This window comes from Neovison vison, chromosome 13 (genome assembly GCF_020171115.1).
Source record: "Neovison vison isolate M4711 chromosome 13, ASM_NN_V1, whole genome shotgun sequence".
NCBI lineage: Eukaryota > Metazoa > Chordata > Mammalia > Carnivora > Mustelidae > Neogale > Neogale vison.
Window position 1 is genome coordinate 18,420,194 of NC_058103.1, and position 14,302 is coordinate 18,434,495.

The 14,302-nt window shown below is 49.5% G+C and overlaps 1 protein-coding gene and 1 pseudogene across 23 annotated transcripts in view; one reads left to right on the plus strand and one right to left on the minus strand.

Moving 5' to 3' along the window:
* LOC122894471 overlaps positions 1-9,399 on the minus strand; it is a 112,095-nt pseudogene extending 102,696 nt beyond the window's left edge.
* Positions 1,916-14,302, plus strand: part of NRXN3 (neurexin 3) — a 1,586,092-nt gene continuing 1,573,705 nt past the window's right edge. For 22 of the 23 annotated variants that reach the window (XM_044230674.1, XM_044230680.1, XM_044230666.1 and 19 more), the window contains exon 1: positions 1,916-2,215. The gene's annotated coding sequence lies outside the window, so the exon portion shown is untranslated. Of the gene's footprint in view, positions 2,216-3,764; positions 4,324-14,302 lie in introns of those variants that run through there. The other variant, XM_044230667.1, reaches the window with a different exon arrangement.

Here is a 14,302-nt window from a genome sequence, read left to right on the forward strand (position 1 = left end):
TGGATCATGGTAGTTTCTTTATATGCTTCTTCCCCCTGGAGCTCCAGACAGCTTGCCCCACCCCATGCATTGTGTTCTTTGAATTTCCCTTCTGCTTTCTGAGAACAAATAAGGTACACGGACTTCAAGAAAGGCCGGGTAAAGAAGATACCCATCAGCTGGCAAGGCCTGTTCAGGTCTGGCATCAACTGGCAGAAGGTGATGTGTTATGCATGACATGAATCCACTAAAGTATGTGTTTATATTCCTATTGGGTGCCGAGTACCATAGTGGTGTTTGAAGATGGGGGACCCAAAGACACATAAAAAAATAAGACTATGATCTAAAAAATAAAACAGACTGGAAAGGCGGCGAGGAATGCTGGTTTGCACATGTGTGCTCAAGTCCAGCCCACATGCCAATTTAGCCCACCACGCTTACCTTAATATCCCCCATTTCCAAGTCAGAATTCATCACTTACTTCTTGACAGTCCCGTACAGCATCCCTTACGTTGCTTTACAACTGTTGTTCCTTTGCTTTATAGGAACAGACTTTGTCTTCCACCAATACAGCGTGGGCTCCTTGGGGGCAGGGAACTTGTCTTACTCATCTTGTTTCCAGTTAGCACAATGCTTGGGGCACATGGTATCCAAGTTTCCTGGGTTGGGTCAGTGCTGCGATGGCTAGAAGAATATCCAGGAACGAGCAGAAACTTAAGAACTACCTTCCATAGAAGGGAGGTGAGGGAGCACTGTGGCTGAGCAGGCAGGCTCTGGAGTCAGAGTTCAAGTTTATTCTGGTTATTTCTGGCTGTGTAATCTTGGATAGCCTCCCTAAAGCTTTGCTTTCCTCAACTGTAAGACAGACCACGGTCAAAGAGCAGCCGTGTCCGTGGACCGAAGGAGCTGACCCCTGTGAGTGCATGGGTACATGCTCAACAGTTGTTCAGGGATATTCCTGCCATTGGCACTGGCCAGAGGAAGGATGTGCCATGGAGCCCTTCGGACGGGGAGGTTGGAGAAGAAAGGGGGTGGGGCTTATTTCCCTGGCGAGGCACCAGGGCCTGATGCTGAACAAAACCTTGTGTTTGGTGCCACCGACTGTCATCTCTTGTTTAGGCTCGAATGGGGAAATGTTTCCACAGACACGGACCGGTTCAGGAATATGGGCAATGAATTTGGAAGGGTTTGGAGGTGCAATGGAAATATGCAGGCCCTGAGCTCAGGGTGCAAGCCACAGAAGGGAGCCGTCCCCCTGACCCAGCACAGCACTAGAACCCTGCCTCTGTCTCTCTTAGCCCGAAGCCCCTGTGGATAGGGCTGGTGATGCCTCCACCTGCCTTTGTAGGTAACTGCCCTTCGATGGCAAGCCCAGTTTGTCAACCTTCATTTTCATGTCCCCAGCCCTTGTCCTATGCACTGGGCCTCACTCATCCTAAGCAAGCGTTTAAAATGCTGGTTGAAAGAATGACTTTGTGCCCTAGTTACAGCCCTAGCCTCTACCAGATGCTCAAGGATTGCCCTGATTTCACAAGAAGTGGCTACTTAGAGAAACTGAGGCACACTTCTAGGCCAGGCTCTTCTCCACTTCCTGGCTGCCGTGAGACACATGTATCTTCAGCATGTGGCTTAGTCTGCTGAAGCTATAAATGAGAATTTTGTCTTTATTTCAGTGCCCGCCCCGGTTCTGGTAAAGAACCTTCCTCAGGCTGGGGTCGGAAGAGGACTGCGCTCCCGACACTGCCCCTTAGTCACAGGGGGCTGCACCAGTTTTCCTCCCTGACGATATCTTCACAGCTGTTTGCAAAACAGGGAAGAGGTGAAGCCCTGAGCCAGGCAGCCTGGCTGTCTCTTTAAATGCCGGGGTCTGTGTGGGAGAGGGAGGGGCCGGCTCTGGAGTGCGTGAAATTCCTGGGCTCCCCGGCAGTCTCAGGCTCCGAGCTCAGCCCTACACATCGCCTCTTGCATGCAACTCCCGAGAGGGAGAGGCGAGCGTGTCCTCCCCTCTCTCGGAGCTGCCAGCGTCTCTCGAGCCGCCGCGGACCTGCTTTTCACACCTCCGACACCCCCCCCTCCCTTCTTCCCCGCCACTCCCTCCCAGAGAGAGAGAAAAGGAAAAGGAGAGAGAAAGATTCTGGAATTTGAACCTTCCCAAAGAGGAAACATACCCAGCAAAGTCAGTTGACTAAACATCAAACAAACAAACAGATCCCAAATCTTCTGTTCAACTGGAAAGGTAAGGTTTTGGGGGAAAGGCAGGCAGGCAGGGTGTGAAACAACTCAAGGTTCTTGTTCATTCTGGCAAGAGGTTGCTCCTGAGAGGGTAGAAGTTTTCAGTTGGGAGCGACCAACCTAGATTTTTTTTTGGATGCTGGATCCGAGAGCCTCGGCTGACCATGGGAATGGCTTTTCAACTGCCTTTCTTTTCCTTCAGTTGCTCCTGGAAGTTGAGTCTTCGTGTTCCAGATGTTGGAAAAGTCAGAGGATGTAATTTTTTTTTGTTTTTTAAGTCTTTCTCCTATTTGTTTGGATTATTAGTCTGAAATAATGTATGCCCATCACTTCATTTGGGCAGATAGTTTTTTGACATTTTGTAGCTACTTTCCCTCTAATTTTATATATATATATATATATATATATATATATATATATATATTTTTTTTTTTTTTTTCCTGGGGAAAGGACTGGTTCAAATGAGAAGGAAAAGAGACACTTTGAGGATCATAAGACAAAATTGAATTGAAACAGGGATTTCCCTAGCTGTTGAGGAATTGAGGTGTGTGTGTGTGTGTGTGTGTGTGTGTGTGTGAGTTTTTTTTTTTTTTTTTTAGAAGTGGTGTGAGGAGGTGTTTCTTGAGTCTGAAGATTCAGGTTGGACTCCTGCTATCTTGTTGTGAAGGTGGGCATAATCAGAGAAGGTGAAAAGGGAGTGTTTGTGTGTGTGTGTGTGTGTGCGCGCGCGTGTGTGCGCTCCTCTTTGGATCTGTTACAAGGGAATCTTCCTTCTCTGCCTTCCATTTGTTTATATTAATGATTTAGTAGCAGGCTTGCCTGAAAACTTCCACTCTGTGTAAGCACTGTGGGTTTTACAAGCTCTCAGTGACCTTAAAGGCTGGTTCGATGTATTTTTTTTTTTTCAAAGCATTGTGTTATACCCAGAGTTTTTGGCTCTTTCCCTCTCTCTTTTTTAACCATGAAACTTAACTGCTTTAGAAACATCATCCTGATGACAAGGGAAAAATAATCTGTCCTCCCCCCCCACCCCCATCCCTTCCTAGGCCAGTGATGTAATACCAACCTATGGGCTCGGCTGCTTTGCAGGTGACTTACCCTGTGATTACTTGTTAAAAAATAAATAAATAAATAAATTTCTTCCTCCCTCCATTAAATGCCTTCTCTTTTGGTCTGGATGTAGAAATAGCACCATGCAGTGAGGAAATTATATTTTTGCTAACTCTTATTGGGCTCCAAATAAGATAGATCATTTCCCCTGATCATTACTTAAAAAAAATTTTTTTTTTTTTTAAATGCAAAGGTCAGAGATCATTGAACAACTAGGCTAGGATAGAGCAAGACACAGACCACCTAGGAGAAGTGGGAGGTTAGGAGCTGTCCTCTCCCCGCTTCCTCCGGTCATTCCCGCTTGGGGAGATAGTTTTCTTTTACCAGTCCAATCCTCCTCAACATTCTTAATTCTTTCTCTGCCCTGGGTCCTGTGGTTGGCCCGGGAGTAAGAGGGGCATTCCTTGTCACACCTGGAGGACAGTGTCGTTTCAGGGGTCAGATGACCGTTTGCCTTTGTGATGAAGGTTCCAATGGAAATTTGAACTCCCAGCGCACTGGGTGACTCTGTTCCCCGGGATAGTCTATCTGGGGGCACCTGGAGGTTAGGTCTGGCGAACCTGAAGAGCTAGCCCTTTATGAATTTGCTTTTGTGGGGTAGAGCCTCCTTCATCGTTCAAGGGCTTCTGCGTCGCCTTTCCAGTTAAAATGGTCCCGCTGGTTATGATGGGCAAGTTTACCTAAGGGCTACTGGGTACGTGGCGGAGGGATAGAGGGGAGAGAAACATAGCAAGGCTGGTTTTTTTTTTTTTTTTTTAAAATCTTCTAGCTTAATCTGCCTATGTGATATTGGGGCAAACGATATTTCAGACGGGTGCTGGTTGTGCAGAGATATTCCTATTGTTTGATTTTTTTTATTTTTTTATTTTTTTAATTTTTTTGGTTGGGGAGTCGAGAGCAAGGACTCTTGGCCCGTTTTCTGCAGCCTGGGGTTCATCCTGCGAGCCAGTCTTCCTTCTGGAAGAGGGGGAAAAGGCTGGACGCTGGAAGTTCGCTATTAAAGTGAGCAACAGGGCTGGGTTAATTTTTTTTTTTTAAACGACCGGACTGTGCGAATGCCCTTTTCTGGAGCTTTCCGGCCCTTTCTAGTGAAATAATGATTTAAAAAATTGCTTCTTAAGACGAGGGGGCCAGAAATCAAAGGGATGCTAGATTTTGAGAGACTACGATCTCTTTGCTTCTCTGGTAGCTTCCTGTTATTAATTATTGGGGGTTTGATGGGGGTCTGGCCTCTTTTTTTGGTTAATTTCTTTTTAATGCTGCGTTTCTTCTGAATATGTTGATGATTTGCTGCTTATATAAGGGAAAGAATGTATCGAGGTGAATTGATGCTTGGGGTTTTGAGATCGGCTACTGAGATTGGGTGGCGGTTGGTGTGTTTGTCGATGTGCATGGTAGGAAGGTCTTTTCTTTTGGGTGGTGGGGGACAAGGGGACGGTTGGGAAATGGTAGATGCGATGCTACAGCAAATGGGGACATAAGGGGAGACGGAGGTGAGGTCGGAAGTCACCGGTTTGCAGAATTTCTGTCCTGCATCCCCCTTTCTCTCGCTTCTTGGGAAAAAAAAAATCCATTATCTCTAAAAACACATTATTCTTCAATTGGCCTTTTAGAGAGAAAAAGAGCGGGAGGGGAGGGGTTAATTTGGTAAGGGGGCTTGGTTGTAATTAGCCCACTGCTGCAAAACTGAGATAGAGAAATCCACCCGCACTAGCTTTGGGGGCACAGGGAGGCAGCGGGAGATGGGGGACGGGTTGTCAGTCTTAGATGAGCGGTGGAGCAGTGGGCTTGGCGTTTGGGTATTGTGTGTGTTTGTGGCTCAGATGCTTGTGCAGTGTTTTCCACCCCACCACCAAGTCCCCCCCTCAATCCTCCCCCAGTTCTACCATGCTCCTGCCTTCTGTTGCCACACACTGCTCTCCCCTACCCCGTGGCCCCCTCCCCCTTTCCCCTAGCTCTTTCCATCTCCATGAGAAAATTCTGATTCTGATGGCTCTGCGGCTCTTTTTTCTTTTCTTTCTTTCTTTCTTTCTTTTTTTTTTGCAACACAACAGTGGTGCGATGGCCTTTCCTACATACCACACGGATGCAGCCTTCTGATAGGAGGGCTAAGTCGGCACATCTACACACGTACTTGCACACGCTCTTGCACACACACACTCTCGCACGGACACAGACGACCAAGGACTTGATTTCGTTTGGTTTCATTCCCCTCCGTGGCTCTCCCCGCCCCTACCTCCACCATGGCTCCTTTCCACCCATCCTCATACGGGCAATGCAGTAACGCTATCCGCGTCTTCTCCCCACACCGCTCTCTTCTTTCTCCTCGCCATTATTCTTTCCCGAAAGCTGTGGTGTGTCGCAGTTCATGGGATTAGCATGTTGGAGAGTCTTTGGGGGAGGGGACTTCTTGAGAAGGGGATTGGAGTGGGGGTAGATGACATTAATGATTTTTTTTTTTTTTTTGCCAAATAAGCACCCAGTGATAATGATCCAATTTAACCATCCGTGTAATATGCATTTGCGGCACATTGGAGGAAGGTTACAGGGAAAGCAGAGTCTGGACTGGGTTACCTCTTGGGGGGGATTTGCTGCCTGGACAGTAGAGACAGACACCACCCCCACCCCCACACATATGTATGCTCTCCCTCACACACCAGCACACACGGCTCTGCTCAGTGGGCTGTGTCAAGCCAGAGGGCACTGCAGAATGTCCCGGAGTTGTCATCGTTCCTTGCGACGATGGGCTGATGTCTTTGTCGTACCCGGCTCTCGCTCTGATGTCCAGTGTTGTCTGGTCTTGAAATTCTGGGTGGCCTTTGTGTTGCCTTTTGGGAGGGGGCTGGAGGGGTGTTTGTGTTCTGTCAAACAGCGGTGTACCTCACATGTGGTGGACCACATGGGAGGGTCAACACCATGTGTGCGGGTCACGCAGGAGGCTGCCTGCCCGTCTGCGCCGCCGGAGTGTGATTGTTGGCTGTGGCCGTGCGCGGGGCTCTGGGGAGGTGCGGGGGTGCCAGGGATGGGAAGCTGAATTCCCCTTGGGGAGGGGAGGGCAAAAAGCCGGGGTGTTGAGACAGAGGGCAATGGAGTGTTCAGGATAGCTGGGAAGGGGGTGGAGGGGGAGAAACCACTCGGGTCTTCAGCGGAAGCATCGCTGTGAGGTCCCCACGTCCCTAAGCCAGGCTGTGGGCGGGGGTGCTCGTGGATGACGGGTGGGCGGGTGCAGACTGAAGGGGGAGAGGTGGGCGAAATTGAGGGTTTCCCCTGCTACCTCCGGAGCCCCAGGCAGAGCTGGGAGCACGGCCCTGCCCTCCTGGCCCTGGCCACCCTTGGGCAGCTGGGCCTTGGTGGAGGCTACAGCCCCTCCAGGAGCTGAGATCGCCCTGGGCCGGGAAAACAGCCGAGCCCTAGTGCTCCAGTGCTCAGGGCTCAGCTGCCTTAACTACCAGACGCCATTTTCCGTCTCCTTTGGCTAAAGGTGTGTCCCTCTTTATGCAATTATAAATGAAATTGGCAAACATTTTGCCTGAAAGAAAAAAAAAAATCCTCAGAGCAAAATGCCGATTGTCCTCTGTTTCTGACGTCCCCCTCCCTTCCCAGGGCTGACCTTGAGGAGTTAGGGAGAAAGGGTTACGTCATTGCCAGAGAAAGGGGAGAAATAGGGAGTTGGATGCCTCAGGGGCAAATTTTTGTGCCAAACACCGAGAAGAGAATATTCTTGGGATTCCCGATTCCTTCTCCTTACATGACCCTGGTGTGTGGATGGGGGACTTGCAGAAGTAGAAGAGTCCCTTCCAAAGCTTGCCTCCTACAAATACACCTGCTTGGTAGGATAGTCCACTCACTGTGATCAGACTTGGTCTCCCCCAAATATGCACCTGCAGGGGGAAATGGCTGAGCCGGCTCTGATCCTTGAGGTCTAGCCTGGCTGACTCTGCTGTGGACTAAGTGAGGCCCTGCTGCTGGGCCAGCCACAGGTGGCAGAACTGGGCTCCTGCAGGGGCTCTGTGTGGGACCTGCTCCCAACATCTTCCTGAAGGTTCCTGTGCAAATGATACCTGCTCAGAGAGGACTATCCGGACTGGATTTCTTAAGTAGCCCTCTGACCCCACTGCTGGCCACTTTCCAGCCTGCTATCCTGCCTTTAATTCCAATCCCTACCTGATACTATATTATATATTGAAGTGTGAAGATGTTCTTGTCTCCTCCAGAATGCAGGCTCCCGGAGCTCGGGGACTTTGTTTTTGGTCATTGCGGTGTTCCCAGTGTCTAGGACACTTTCAGCCACATAGTTGGTGCTCAGCAAATATTTGTTGATTGAAGGAAAGAACCATGTGGGTTTGATGTTGGGGTTCTCTTTTTTTCTCTAACACCTTGGACTTGTCGTCTGGAGAAGTTGAACTTTGCCTCTGGCTGTCTTATCCCTCCCTGTAAGTCCCAGATGTGCTGGAGGGGTTGGAAAGTGTGAAACTTTCTGACTGAGAAAGGTCTCCATGGCTGACTCAGAGGAACTCTGCCTCCTTCATGATCCCTGTAATATTAGTCATTATCATTACGGCGGCATTAGTAATAGTTGTGATATAGCTTCCATTTTTGAGGATTTTTTTTTTTTTACCAAGTTCTGCACCAAGCTTTTTTTTTTTTTTAAGATTTTATTTATTTATTTGACAGACAGAGATCACAAGTAGGCAGAGAGCAGGCAGAGAGAGGAGGAAGCAGGCTCCCTGCTGAGCAGAGAGCCCGATGCGGGGCTTGATCCCAGGACCGTGGGATCATGAACTGAGCTAAAGGCAGAGGCTTTAACCCACTGAGCCACCCCGGTGCCCCAAGATTTTTTTTTTTAGTAAACATTCATTGTCTCATTTAATTCTCCAAACAGCACACTGTAGTGTATTCTTATTATCTGCCTTGAACAGAAGAGGAGATTGAGGCTTAGACTTACCCAAAGTAAACTAGTAAACTTGCAAATCAAGCATCTGAACACAGATCTGTCCTTTTCTAGAGCCCAAGTTCATGATCCCGATGTTACACTGTTGGAGATAAAAGGTAGATGAACCATCATCTCATTTAGTGCCCTCAAATGCAGATGAGAAAACTGAGGTGTAGAGAGATTAAGTGGCTTGTCCAAAGCCATAGGCCAGATCTGATCCAGAGACAAAGCTGGAATCCAGGTTTCCTGGCTGCCTGGGTAGTGCTTTCTCCACACCATCATGCTGCCTTGTGGGATGTGTGCCCTTTTCAAAGGGTATTGTTCTGGTGGCTGCCTGAGCACCCCTCTTATTTCTCCTCCTTCTGCCATCAGAGGAGTGGGTCTTGGTGAGGTGGGTGGGGTAGGTGTGTCTTAAAAGGGAGAAGATTTGACTTTTGCAGAGTAGACAGATACTGGAGAAAGACTGGTGGCCTTTACTCCAAGGTCACTGGAGTCACTGAGTGCTGGTCAAGGTCAACCTCTGAATGGGCTGGAGGAAGAGACCGCAGTTGCATACTCCAGGTTTTCAAGCCCATATAGTCCTGTCCATTAAGGTTACTCTTAGAGGCAGCAGGGGCTCCATTCAGAAGTCCAAGCAGCTGGTCTCTGGATCCTGATGACCTGGGAACTTGTGTGCTTCACCTAGACTGGCTTAGCCCTTGTTTTTCAAGAAAGGGAGACATGGGTTCAGATATTAGCCTCCGTGTATTTCATTTCTGTGTCCAGAGGCTAGCTGGGGAGCATGATAGCATGAAATGTGGGTAAAGGGCCCTTACCAAGTCCTTCTGCTCCACCCCTAGGGTTGGCCTTGACCTTGAATTAGATAGGGGTTAGATATGCTAGCCAATTGTGCGTATGTTTATCTGTGTGTGTGTGTGTGTGTGTGTGTGTGTATGTCTCTCTGTATGTGTGTGTCTGTGTATGTCTCTGTGTGTGTGTGTTGAGGGGGTCCATGCAGTGGGAGAACGGAGGCCAGAGTAAAGTGGATTCTGAGAACCAGGGAAGACTTACCTTGTGCCTGGACCTTGAGACAGGGCGTGAAGCTGTTTCTGTGCGACCTTGAGATGGGGTGACCAGATGCCCTGCTTTGCAGAGACAGTTCCCATCTAGGCCTTTGTCCTGGTGTAATTATTAACTCTCAAAAGTGTCCTGGTTTAGATGATAAAACATATAGTCATCTTTCTTTGAGATGGCATCACCCACTTTCTGTTAATGGGTAGAGAGAGGAAAGGGGAATACAAGAGAGGGAAATCCAGTTTTAGGGAGGAAGTGACTGGGAGTAGAACCTTTCCCCAGAGATACTTCAACTTGTCCGCATTTTTAAAGGTTGAAGACCTGAATCTTTTGACTAGTTTTACTATCAACATTACCCTTACTACTAACTTTAAGAGTCTTACTACACTCCCACTAGCCAACATTTAGGTCTCACTGTGTACCAGATACTATGCTAAGCCCCTGACACACATTATCTACCCTATGAGGTAGATGCTATTACCATTTCTGTATTACACTCCCCATCCCCCACTGCCAAGCCTAAAGAGGTTAAATAATATGCCCAAGGTCCTGCAGGTAGGAATGCGAGGTCAGGATTCAGACTCAGTGGGCCTGGCTCTGAAGCCTTTGGTCTTAACTGCTGTGTCACACCACTTCTATGGGCCTGTCCTCTTGTTCCCCAAGTCAGGGAACCTGATTCTGAGCATTGACCCACTTCCCGGGGAGTCTGATCCTCAAGTCTGGGACATGCTAAAGATGTTGCTGCCAGTCAGAGGCACTGTAGGCTTAGGGAGAGGCCAGTGCTGGCCTTGCAATGGCACTGCTTGCTGATTGCCTTTTTGATGGCACTTGGAAACTATGTTCCCTGTGGTGTCTGTTACCTTCTTCCTTGCTTCAGGCACCTTGTCAGAAAAAGGAGTTTAGGTTGTTTGGGATGGTGACAAGTTGGCCGAAGTCAGAGAACCTGCAGTGTATTGACCTCTGCTTTATTCCATGGCCCTGATTCTTGATGAGTCTCCACTCCCCATGGCCCCCCGCAGTAGGGTCTGGACCTCAGTGGGAAAGTCTGGGGGATGGACTGTCATCTAGCACCTGTTGTTAGCAAAGCATGGTGTTCTGTCACATTTCCTTTAGATAGGTGGCATTCTCATTTTTCTGACAAGGAAACCGCTGGGGTTAAAAAGCTTGCCTAAGATTGGACAGTGAGAAGTAAGAGACCTTGCGTCTGACTCTAGGATTCGTGCTGGGGGCAGCAGTTAGAACATCTAAAATGGGGATGAGGAAGGGGGAGGGCTTTAGATCAGCTCTTGAGGCGGAGGGCTTGATGGGACACGTGGGGTTCACCATCCTAGTCAGCCTGGGCAGACAGCTGCAGACCCCACACTGGAGGAGTGCTGGTTCTGGTCTGGAGCACAGAGGTTGGGGGCAGGTGCGCTTATCCGCAGCTTCATAGGTGGAGGCTAGGGGCATCCAGAAGAAGGTGACGTGGAATAATGATAGGTGTGCTGACACCGAGTCCCACCTCTCCTCTCTGTGTCCACGTCATCAGGTCAAGGGTAAGAAGCGATGGGAAGGTCTCGCTGTCTAGAGCCAAGGAGGGAAATACACAGAGGGAAGAACATGGATTCTGCAGGCTGGAGGACTCTACCGAGAAAGGAAGAACTTCTCTTGGTTGAGAGGGAGGGAAGGGAAGAACATTTTTCTGACTGAGGGGAGGGTCCAAGGTCCCCAAGCTGAGCTGCAAGTAGCTTCATTGCGGTCCCATTGAAGACTGTGTTTATTTTTCCAATAATGTGTTAATTAAACATCGATTTCCGGGTGGAGGAAAGGGAATTGGATTGCTAGAGCTAAATGGAGTGAGGAGGATGGGGAGCTGGTAAGAGGAGCCCCAAGCTGGAGTCAGAATTCTGCAGCATTGCCCCAGGGGGCTTGGAGGGGAGCCGGGGCTGCCTCTCCCCCTGGCTCCAAATTTGGAATTCCCATCTCCCCATGAGCCTTCAGGAGGCGTCTTTTCTACCCACTGGCTGCCTGAGCAGATAGAGAGCACTCTTGCCAAGCCTCAGTTCAAGGAGGAGAAAGGATTATGTCTCACATACCCCGGTCTCTCTGCTTTGTTGAGCCGCCTCCTGCCTCGTGTGGGCGCTCGTGCCGGCGCTCTGCGTAGGTCCCCTCACTAGCTTTTTTGATAAACGTGGGGTTAGTGCTTTGATGCCCCCACTTTGGAGAGAAGGAAACTGAGTCTCAGACAAGTTAAGTGGCAAATTCAAGAGCAAAGAACTGGCAAAGCGTGGTGAGGAAGGGGGGCCCAGAGGAGCAGAACGTATCTGAGGTCGGCGGAATGGCTACCAAGGGTCCAAGCTCCTGTGAAGAGAAAAAAAAAAGAAAGAAGAAAAAAGAGTGAAGCATCTGATGGCAACAAACTGGTCCATTTGATACTTTGTTGGTGGTTCCAGCGGACTGAGCCTTTACTAGGCAACAGCAGCCGTATTAAGCGCCTTGGGCATACATTGTGAGGCAACGGAGATGAAGCGCCAGGGAATGTTATTCCCATTTTACAGATGAGGAAAGTGAGGCTTGGAGCGATGTGTGGAAGGTTGCGGAGTTGGTAAATGGTGCTGAGATAAAAGCTGAGGTCCCGTTAGTAAAGAGGATTCTGGGAACCTTTACAGCTGTGCTCTGTTGTCTCTCACACACCGAGGACACAGTGCCGCTCAGCAAGTCACCTATAACTGCGGTAAACACGTGGGGCTTTCAGGATAGATGCTCTGACCAGATCATGTGCCCCAGAAGTATCCGGGGCCTTGCTGTGTGACCGGCCCCCCCGTTCCTTCCTTTCTCGGCCCGTGGGAGCTCAGGCCAAGTGTCTCGTTGGGCAGAGGCTGTGGTGCTCATGGTGCTTGGAGCCTGCACGGTGAGCTGGGGGGTGAGGGTTGAGTTAGAGCAGTAGTTCTCAAACTTTGCTGCATATTGGAATCGCCATATGAAATCCCAAACCTGTGTTGCACCTCATACGAATTACATCAGAATATTTAGGGGTAAGACACTGGCATCAGTATATTTTAAAGCTGCCTGGGTGATTCCATCAGGCTTGCAAACCAGTGGTTTAGAACCGCCTCTGGACAAAGAGGGTGTTGGCAATTGCGGAAGTCATTGATCATTCACACCCTGGACCCGGCGGGGGCAGGGCTTATTGTGATGTTTCCTTTTCATTTAGAATAACATCTTTCAGACTTTGGTATGCATCGAAACATCTGGGGAGCTTTTACAAAATGCATGGTCTCAGGCCCACTGCACATCTGCTTTAGGTCTGGGGTGGGGCCCAGGAATCTGCATTCAAGGCAAGTACTTTCTGTGGCCGGGTGAAGTCATGCCACACGGGGGAAGCCTCAGAGCCTCCTGTGTTCCATGCCAGTCCTTGTGAAGGCTTCTCTCTTTGAAGGACAAATAGGGAAGGACAGGCCCTGCTGTGGTTGCCTGTTGCTTGATGAGATTTGGCCTTTGTTGCTCAGGGCTGGCTGTCCATCACTGACATGGGAAGGCCTGTCACCTAGCTGGGGTCCCCACTCCCTAGTGCAGAGCTGTTGTTTAGGGCCCTGGGTGCAGCAGCCCCACGGGAGGAGAGGACGATCCTAAGCTGGAAATTCAGCAGGCTCCCTTCTCAGGTTTAAAAAAAATCAGAGTAAATCTCTGCACAACTTGAGTGTTTGGAAGTCTGTCAGCAGCTACCATCCTGAGCCTTCCCCGGGGATCGGTGAAACAGCTTCTCTGGGGCTCATTTTATACTTTTCTTCCAAAGCTGTCAAAAAATGGAGAATAGTCAGAGACTCTTAGAGCTGGAAGGGACCTTGGTGATCATCCACGCCAACGCTAATATTCTATCATCTATACACGCAGTTATTCATCCAACAGATACTTATTAAACGCCTTCTGTATCCAGTCACTGTACCAGGTGCTGGGGATCCGGCCACAATCAAGAGAAACACTTGGTTGATCCCTGATGGAGTTTAGACTTGGGTGGAGGGGCAAATATTAAACAACAACAAGAAATAGGTAATTATTAATTATGATGAGGGCTCGGAAGGAAAAGTATGGGGGGCTCTGAGCATTACGGAGCCTTAAGCAGAATGACGGCATGGAGGAAATGAGAGGAAATGAGAGCTAACCTTGATCGAGCGCTCGCTCTAGATGGGCCCTATTGTAAGGGCGACACCTGTATCCCGTCACTTAATTCTTCACACTTAGTCTTGGAAGGGGGTACTCTCATTATCGAGGTCTTGTTGCAGATGAAGAAACTGAGGCCCAGAGAAGTGCCCAGGCTGGGATGACAACAGGTTTGTCTGACCATCGCCCCTCCCCACCCCCATTGCGGAACATCCTCCCTCAGAGTGAGAAGACCTGGGTACTTGTTCTGAGAGCTGAACGATGAGGTCCTCATGAGGAAAGACCAGAAAAGTTAAGAAAATACTGATAATTCTGGCCATATCTGGAGCTCTAGATGCCAAGCGTTGTACAAAATGCTTGACCAGAATTATGTCACTGAATAACCACAGCAACTAAGACAAGTAGAAATTCTTATCCCCATCTGCAGGTGAGGACCCCGAGGCTTTGAGAGGTTAAGTTCACAGACGGTGGGCCCTCTGCCCTCTGCCCCGTCTGGGCTGCTCGGATCTCACCTGTTGGGCAACGCTAGTCAGAAAGAGTGGGTGACAGGCCGATTCCCCCCAGAACCCACAGGCCTGCTTGCTCTGGGTCAGGGAGAATGCGGGGAAAGGGCAAGCAAAGGACTTCTCTCTCTGGGACATGGCTGCCCCTCTGTGTCACGAGCAGTCTCTACTTCTCTTCCCTCTGGCAAGAACCATCAGGTCAGCCTTCTAGGTCTTTTGGGTCCCAAGCCCATAGGGAATGCTTGCCCTCTGACCCCGTATCCCCCACCTTCAGCCCCGTCTAATTAGTAGATGGTGGTCACCTGTAGTTCTCCCCTCTTCCTCCATCGGTGCCTCCCTGAACGCCCACCCT